The following is a 7,366-nucleotide window of genomic DNA, read 5'->3' as shown; positions in this document are numbered from 1 at the left end:
AGGGATGGCCATACCACAATCCTTTCTCCTCCATTCTTCTCTTGGGATTTTGAGCACAGACACACACAGACACACCTGGCATGAGTTTCAAGCCACCAGGTCCAGGACTCAAACCTGTCGACCACATGGGAGTCCGGTGCCTTAACCACTATGCTCACTGGCCCTGCTGCATGCAGTTTTTAATTTCTTTCTAGACTTTTATTTACTTGTTGAACAATTTTAGAAACAAAGGAGGGGCTGTTGTCACTTTGTATGATAGCTGGACAGCCATATCTAGGGATTCATTCTCTTAGCAAAGCTTTAGTAAGACAGGGAAAAGTTTCCACTCATCATGAAAAGGTGTCCACAAAAGCTAGAAGAAACTTATATCTGTTGGGAGCCGGTGGCATTTGAGTAAAATCTGCTTGCCATTCTTCCAGAGGGAAGCAAACGTTGCCTCCGCTGTTCTGGCAGGTCTATAGAACTGCTGCTTGGAGCAGGCGGAGCACAGGAATAACATCGATTAATTACACCTTCCAGGCAGCCTTTAACATACTTCTGCAAAAACTGGAAGAGCCACGCCCAAAGTGAGAAGTGTTATGCAAATATTTCAGCACAGAAATACGTAAGTCTCTGGTAACCCAATCGTTCCTTATTTACCTTCTGCCCATTGCTACTTTCAGTTTTTGCATATCCCTAGTCTTTTTTTGTTTGTTTATTTTTTTTAGAGGTTTTTGTCTTAGGGCACATGTGCTCATGGAGAGAAAAAGAGACGTGAGAGGGAAAGTGAGAAATCACCCCCTGCGGGGACAACCACGCGGCCATCCCTTTTCCATTCTCCTCCTGGGATCTAGGGCACGCATGCACACGTGCCTGGCATGAGTTTCAAACCATCGGGTCAGAGATTTGGTTGGCCATGGGGCAGTTCAGCAGTGTAACTGCTACACCATCTGCTGGGCCCCTATCCGTTGCCTTTAATACGAGCTTTTTGTGTGTGTGTGCTATATTGAGGTTCAAATTGTGGTAAGTCTAACTGAGGAACTAAGGGAGCTTGAAAAGGGAGGGTGGTACTTACACTGGTTGTCCTCTTAGCCATGCGGTCTGCGAAGGAATTTCCTTTCACTGTCTCAATGTTTGTCTGCTGATGTCCAGAGCAGTGGGGGGTGGCTGCTGCCTCTGGTAAATGCACAGCACCCAGCAAAGCTAACACTTGTTGTTTGTGCTTGATATCGGGATTATCGGCTTTCAGCATTCCTTACTTCTTCCAGATGGCTCCATGGGCATGTATTATCATAAAGGCATAGTTAGAGTCAGTGTGTGTATTTACCTTCTTTCCTGGTGACAGTTCAGAGCCCTCGTTAGAGCAGTTCCCTCAGCCAGCTGTGCAGACACATTCGGTGGGAGAGGTTGGGTCTCCACCACCTCTGTTACAGTCACAGTAGCATATGAGCCCCGCTTCCCGTGGTTCATCAGCCCACTACTGTCCACCAACAGAGTCCAGTCCACATTTTCCAGAGGGGTGTCAAGCAAATCAAGCCGGGTTGAATACACATGAGCTAACTTTTCTAAACAGTCATGCACAGGGGTCTCAGCTTCAAAGGAGACAGGCAGGAGAATAGCAGGGTTAAGAGCAGCTGTAGTCTTGGTACCAACAGTTGGCATAATGGCTATGTTGCTGGACTCCCATGTAGCTGACCGTGGTTTGAGTCCCAGGCCCGGTGGCTTAAACTCACGCCAGGTGTGTGTGCGTGTGTGCCCAAGATCCCAAGAGGAGAATGGAGGAGAAGGGACTGTGGCATGGCCATCCCTCCTGGAAGGTGGTTTCTCACTTTCTGTCTCTCTGTCTCTCTTTCTGGTGAGTGCACGTACCCTATAGCAAAAACCTCTCAAAGAAAGGTAGCTTGATATTTGTCCATCCTACCAGCTGTTAGCCAATTGCTTCCCTTCTGTTCTAGCAAAACTAATATCTATTGCTCATACCTTGGGCCTCACAGCCTGCTTGAGCATGGGTGGTATAGAGTCTCCAGGTGTTTAGGGCCTTTGATAAATGCTGCTTGCAAATAAGTCCATTTTCAGTAGGCACCTGCATTTTTAAAGTCCTTTAAGTTGGTTCAAGGATTATCTATGTTCTTGATTTGCACAGTAAGTCTCCCCAGTAGAGTTATCGGACATTCAGCACATATAAAAATTCATGCTCAACATAGTCATCTCCTATCTTAAAAGGAAGTGGGAGGAGGGCCAGCAGATGCTGTTGTGGTTAAGGTGCTGGACTCCCACGTGGCTGACTGTGTTTAGCATCCTGGACCTCGTGGCTTGAAACTCACGCTAGGTGTGTGTGCATGCATGCCCAAGATCCTGGGAGGAGAATGGAGAAGTGATTGTGGTGTGGCCATCCCCCCTGGGGGGTGATATCTCACTTTCTCTCTCTCTGTCTCTAGTGAGTACACGCACACTATAACAAAAAATCTCTGTAATAAAAAAATAAGGCAGCAAATGGAAAAAGGAGTGAGTCCGAGGTTTACCAGTCACCCCTATCACTTTTGTCATCTGTGAAGAAAGGCTAGTTAAAGGAGTAGTAGTCACAGAACAGCCCCGTTATCCACGAGAAAGACCAGAGTCGGGCTCTTCACTGTCAGTCGTACCTGTGGCTCCTGTGGGGATATGGCAGCGTTTCCCAGAGCCTCGGGAGGCAGAGCCGTTGGCCCCTGTATCACACGCTGAAGGTGCTTCCTCGTCCACGGCCACCACGTACATGGCTTTACGTTCCGCGTTCCCTTTGCCGTCATCCTTCCTGTGCGGCTAGGGCAGCTCTGCCCCCAGTGCCCTTTCTCTGTGCAGAAGGCATGTCCCTCTTTCCCAGCCCAGCGCTGCTCCCAGCAGCTCCTCTGGCCGGCACACTTCCTGTTTATGCCCCTCACTGCCTCGCAGTCACTTGAAAGGCGATCTCCACTAGTTGCGAGGCATTCATTCCCTTTGCACCCTCAGCCTTTTGTAATTTCCTCCTAACATCTGGGACGCTCTGACCCTGATGTAAAAGTCACGTTTACCATTCGTGTCCTTTCAGGGGCCCGTGGATCGTCTGTACTTACGTCAGGCCTGGCAGATCCCTTCCATGAACTCTGAGGGGTCTTTCTGAAGTTTCTGCTGAAGCTCCTGCACCTTGTTAAGGCCTTCTGGGTTTTGGCGTGCTGCTGAATTCCTGCCATGAGAGTGGTCCAGGCGTGCCCACCAGGACCATCTGCCAGATTAGGATCCCACGTGAGGTCTACTAGAGGGGTGGCCACCTCCGGTGCTGGGGTGTTGTTGGCTTCTTCCCCATGCAGTTTCACAGCCTCTTTCTTCTCAAGCGTTCTCTAAAACCAAATGCTTCCCCCATCTTCAGTTATCATGGTCTTGAGGTTTTAAACAGCAGCCCAAGTGGGATGGTGGCAGCAAACACAGTGGCAAACAATTCTGTCATTTCCTAAGGGTCTTCTCTAGAAGATGGGTTCGTGATTTCCAGGTGAGTAATTCAGTGGTGGAAAAGGGGCTGTAGGACCTGTAATAAGCTAATGGAGCTCCCTGCTGGGATGCTCCAACCGAATATCATTTTAAAGGCTAGAACCCTGCTCTGGACTCAGGTGGCAGCCCCAGGCCAGAAGGTGTTCCCTGCCGGGTTCAGGAAGGCAAGGGCATAATCACAGGTTCCTCCTACCGTAGAGGAGGGCCAGAGAGAACTGCGGCTCCTCCTGCTGGCTCCTCTGCCCTGGCCGACTCTGTCTGGGAAGGGATGTCGGAATAGCTAGGGAAACCATGACCGTCTGAGCCTCAGCTTCTTCCTCTTCCCTGTCTTTCGGTTAGCAAAGACCCTCATGGAAGAAAAGATGTCTAGGCAGACAGCAGGACAATGGGCCAGGTCTCCCAGAAGGGCCCTGGAAAAAGATTCTGGCAGCTGCGGGGCTGCTCAGCAGTGTTTTCACCCAAGTTTTACTAGTCACCAAGTGCCATTTCCTGACGTGGTCACCAGGTTGCTGCCACTTGAAAGCAGCAACCATGTCTGAATAATCAAGAGGCAAAGCAGAGATGGAGAAAGGAGTTTACATAGCTGTGCTGAGCACGGGGACTGCTCACAACCAGCTCCCAGAACAGGAATTTCCAACACGTTACATATGTTATGGTTCTTATTTATCCATTGTTCTGTATAGCCTAAGTTTAGCTAGTTCAGTGCTACTCCTAGCCTCATGATTTTCCCCAAATTGTTCCATGCACCTTGTCCTTTCACAGGACGTTCATGACCCTGTTTCCATTCTTATGGTGACATTGAACCTGTTGACGCAGACCTGTGACATACACTGATAGATTAAGGGAAGCTGCGGTGTATTTTCAGAGCTATACGTTTGACTGGACAGTCTAAACATCTGTGAGTAATATGATGGTAAACGATAACATCATTACGGTTTTCTCAGTTTGACCTGTTACATTGTGTGTCCCTTGAGTAAGCATTCCCATCTCTCGAGATTTATTGCCTAGGACCCTGTCCCAGTTGCAGTTTTTGTGATGATTGTCTAACACAAGTGACTTTAAGTTTCTTCTTGTAAGCAAACAGGCTTATTTATGACCTTAGTTGTTGTAGTAGTTCCAGATCACACTAGTTACAAAAGCTACAACCATCAGTTAACCCTTAAAATATAACAAAGAGGGATAAAGCAAAGAAAAAAAATAAGGTTAAAAAATTGCTTAACTTTTTTCTGTTATAGTATTAGTCAGGATAATCTAGCCACTTTCCTTATTTTTGGGGCAGTTCATACATTCACAGACATGAAAAGGTTTACAATGGAATTCTTTTTCCTCCTAGCCATCGGAAGGCAACTGACATTATTAATGTGTTGGGCATCTTCCCAGAAATATTTTATGCATGTGCAAGTATAAGTATTATTTTCCCCTTTCTTTACAAGTTATTGTACAGTATACTATATTCATGGCTGTTTGATCTTTCCTTTTCCCCCTCCACTCACTATGTCTTAGAGATCATTTAATGCAATAATAGAAATAGTTTCTTCCTTTACCACAAGCTGGGTGGCACAGGGGGTAGGGCACCACTGCAAAACCCCGACATCATACGGGCAGGTCCTGGGTTCAGTCCTTGGGAGGATTGGAACCTGCCGGGTGGGCCTGCGGGGCTGCCCATGATCCAGGGTGGCTGGAAGGCTGGGGGAGGGGCATCGAGGCATGACAAAGCACTGTCTGGAATTCCTGTTTCTCTCTCATTCTTTCTCATGAAAGAAAAAATAAAAATAAACTTAAAAAGGTACTGGACTCCCACATGGTCAACTGCAGGTTGTGTCCTAGATCCAGTGGCTTGAAACTCACTCGAGGGATGTGTGTGTGCATGCCCAAAATCCCAGTGGGAAAATGGAAGAAAAGGGATTGTGGCATGGCCATCTTCCTGGAGGGTGATTTCTTGCTTTCTGTCTTCTCTCTGATGAGTGAGCGAGCCCTAGGTCAAAAATGTCTGAAGAAAAAAAAAGTTAAAGAGTTACATAGTATTGTAGAGAGTATGGCTATCCCATAACTTATTTAGCAGTCCCCTTCAGTACATTAGTTTTTTGAGTCATCTGCTGTTACAAACAATATGGAATTGAATAACCTTAGACAAATGTGAGGTGCGAAGAAGTGTAGGTTGGAAAATTCATAAAAGAGAAATTTCTGAGCCAAAGGCTATATGCATAGGTAATTGTACAATCAAATAGATGCTGCCAAACCATCCCCTTGTAGATAGTCTTTCAGTTCACAGTCTCACCAATGAAACATGAGACGCCCATTTCCCTTTATCGACAGTGGATCTGTTCTCGAATGTTCCGATATTCTACAGCCTGAACACCTCAGTATGTTTTCATTCATGTTCTCTTATTATGAACGAGGGTGTGCATCTTTCGTGTGTTTTTGAGTCATCTGCATCCATAAGCATTTCCTGGAGTTCTGTAGGAACCGTTGGCTTTGAACAGGTCCCTGATGTGGACTGAAGGCTGACAGGACCCATGGCAGGGGTGCAGCACCACCAGGCTCTGTGGCCAAGTGTCTTCAGTGGGTCATCAGTCTTTGCAGGGCATCCCCTTCTGAGATGTCTCTGAGTCTGGTCCTACCCAGGCTGGTGGCACCGTCTGTCTTGCTGAGGTGGATGAATGGGATGAAATGAAGTTTGGTCAGGCAGACTGTTTCAGAGCTCTTTTCTCTTGCTAGGAATGGAATACCACCAGCAAGATAATTTATAAACAGTAGAGGCTTATTGTTTATAAACATGAAAGGGCCAGGAGTCGGCAAGTGGCGTGGTGGTTAAAGGCGCTGGACTCCCACATGGTCAACTGCAGTTCGAGCCCCAGACTTGGCAGTTTGCTTTCTCACTCCCCCACTCCCCCATCTCTGGTCAAATTGGAAAATAATAATTATTATAAAGTTGAATAAAATAATTCTTTAAGGAAAAAAAAAAGGGGCTAGCTATTTGTGCAGTAGTCAAACTTGATGCTCTGAGAGGCCAGCCCACATGGGAGGGTTCCTGGTTCATGTCCAGAGGACTTTCTGAGTATATCAGACATACAGCACCATGATCCAGAGCTGGCTGAAGCAGGGGGTGACGACAGCATTGAGACTCTGTGGGGTGTTATCTCTCTGTCCCTCCTTGTCTCTCACTCATGAAAGAAACATACAGATCGACTTTAAAAAAGAAAAGGTAGGGACCAGCAGTTAGCGTAATGGCTATGTCGCTGGACTCCCACGTAGTCGACCACAGTTCGAGTCCCGGACACGGTGGCTCAAACTCACGCCAGGCGTGTGTGCATGCGTGCCCAAGATCCCGAGAGGAGAATGGAGGAGAAGGGATTGCAGCGTGGCCATCCCCCCTGGGGGGGGGTGTGATTTCTTGCTTTCTGTCTCTCTGTCTCTCTCTGTCTATCTGGCGAGTGCACGCGCCCTATAACAAAAACCTCTCAAAAAAAAAAAAAGAGAATAGATTTATTTAGCTCATGATTTTGAAGGTTCAAGGTCAAGGGGCCACTTCTGGTGAAGGTCTTCTTGTTGGGGGGTCTCTGCAGAGTGCTGGGCAGTGATGAGTATCATATGGTGTAGGTCAGCCACGGGTGCATCTGTGTCTCCCACTCCTTGTACACCCACCAGGATTCGATCGTGGGCTTCCACCCCGATGAATTCATTTAATACTAATCACCTCCTAAAGGCTCCACCCTCTTGATCCCATAATCAGTTTCTACTCTTTCTCTCTTTTTTCTTTTAGAGATTTTTGCTACTGGGTGCATGTGCTTGCTGGAGATACAGAGAGAGACAAAGACAGAAAACAAGAAATCACCCTGACACCCCCCCCCCCCAGGGGTGCCCACGCCGCACTCCCTCCTCCCTT

Source organism: Tupaia chinensis, unplaced genomic scaffold (genome assembly GCF_000334495.1).
Source record: "Tupaia chinensis unplaced genomic scaffold, TupChi_1.0 Scaffold000354_1, whole genome shotgun sequence".
NCBI classification, from domain to species: Eukaryota; Metazoa; Chordata; class Mammalia; order Scandentia; family Tupaiidae; genus Tupaia; species Tupaia belangeri.
The sequence above is the reverse complement of the archived record's forward strand: the minus strand, read 5'-3'. Positions refer to the sequence as shown.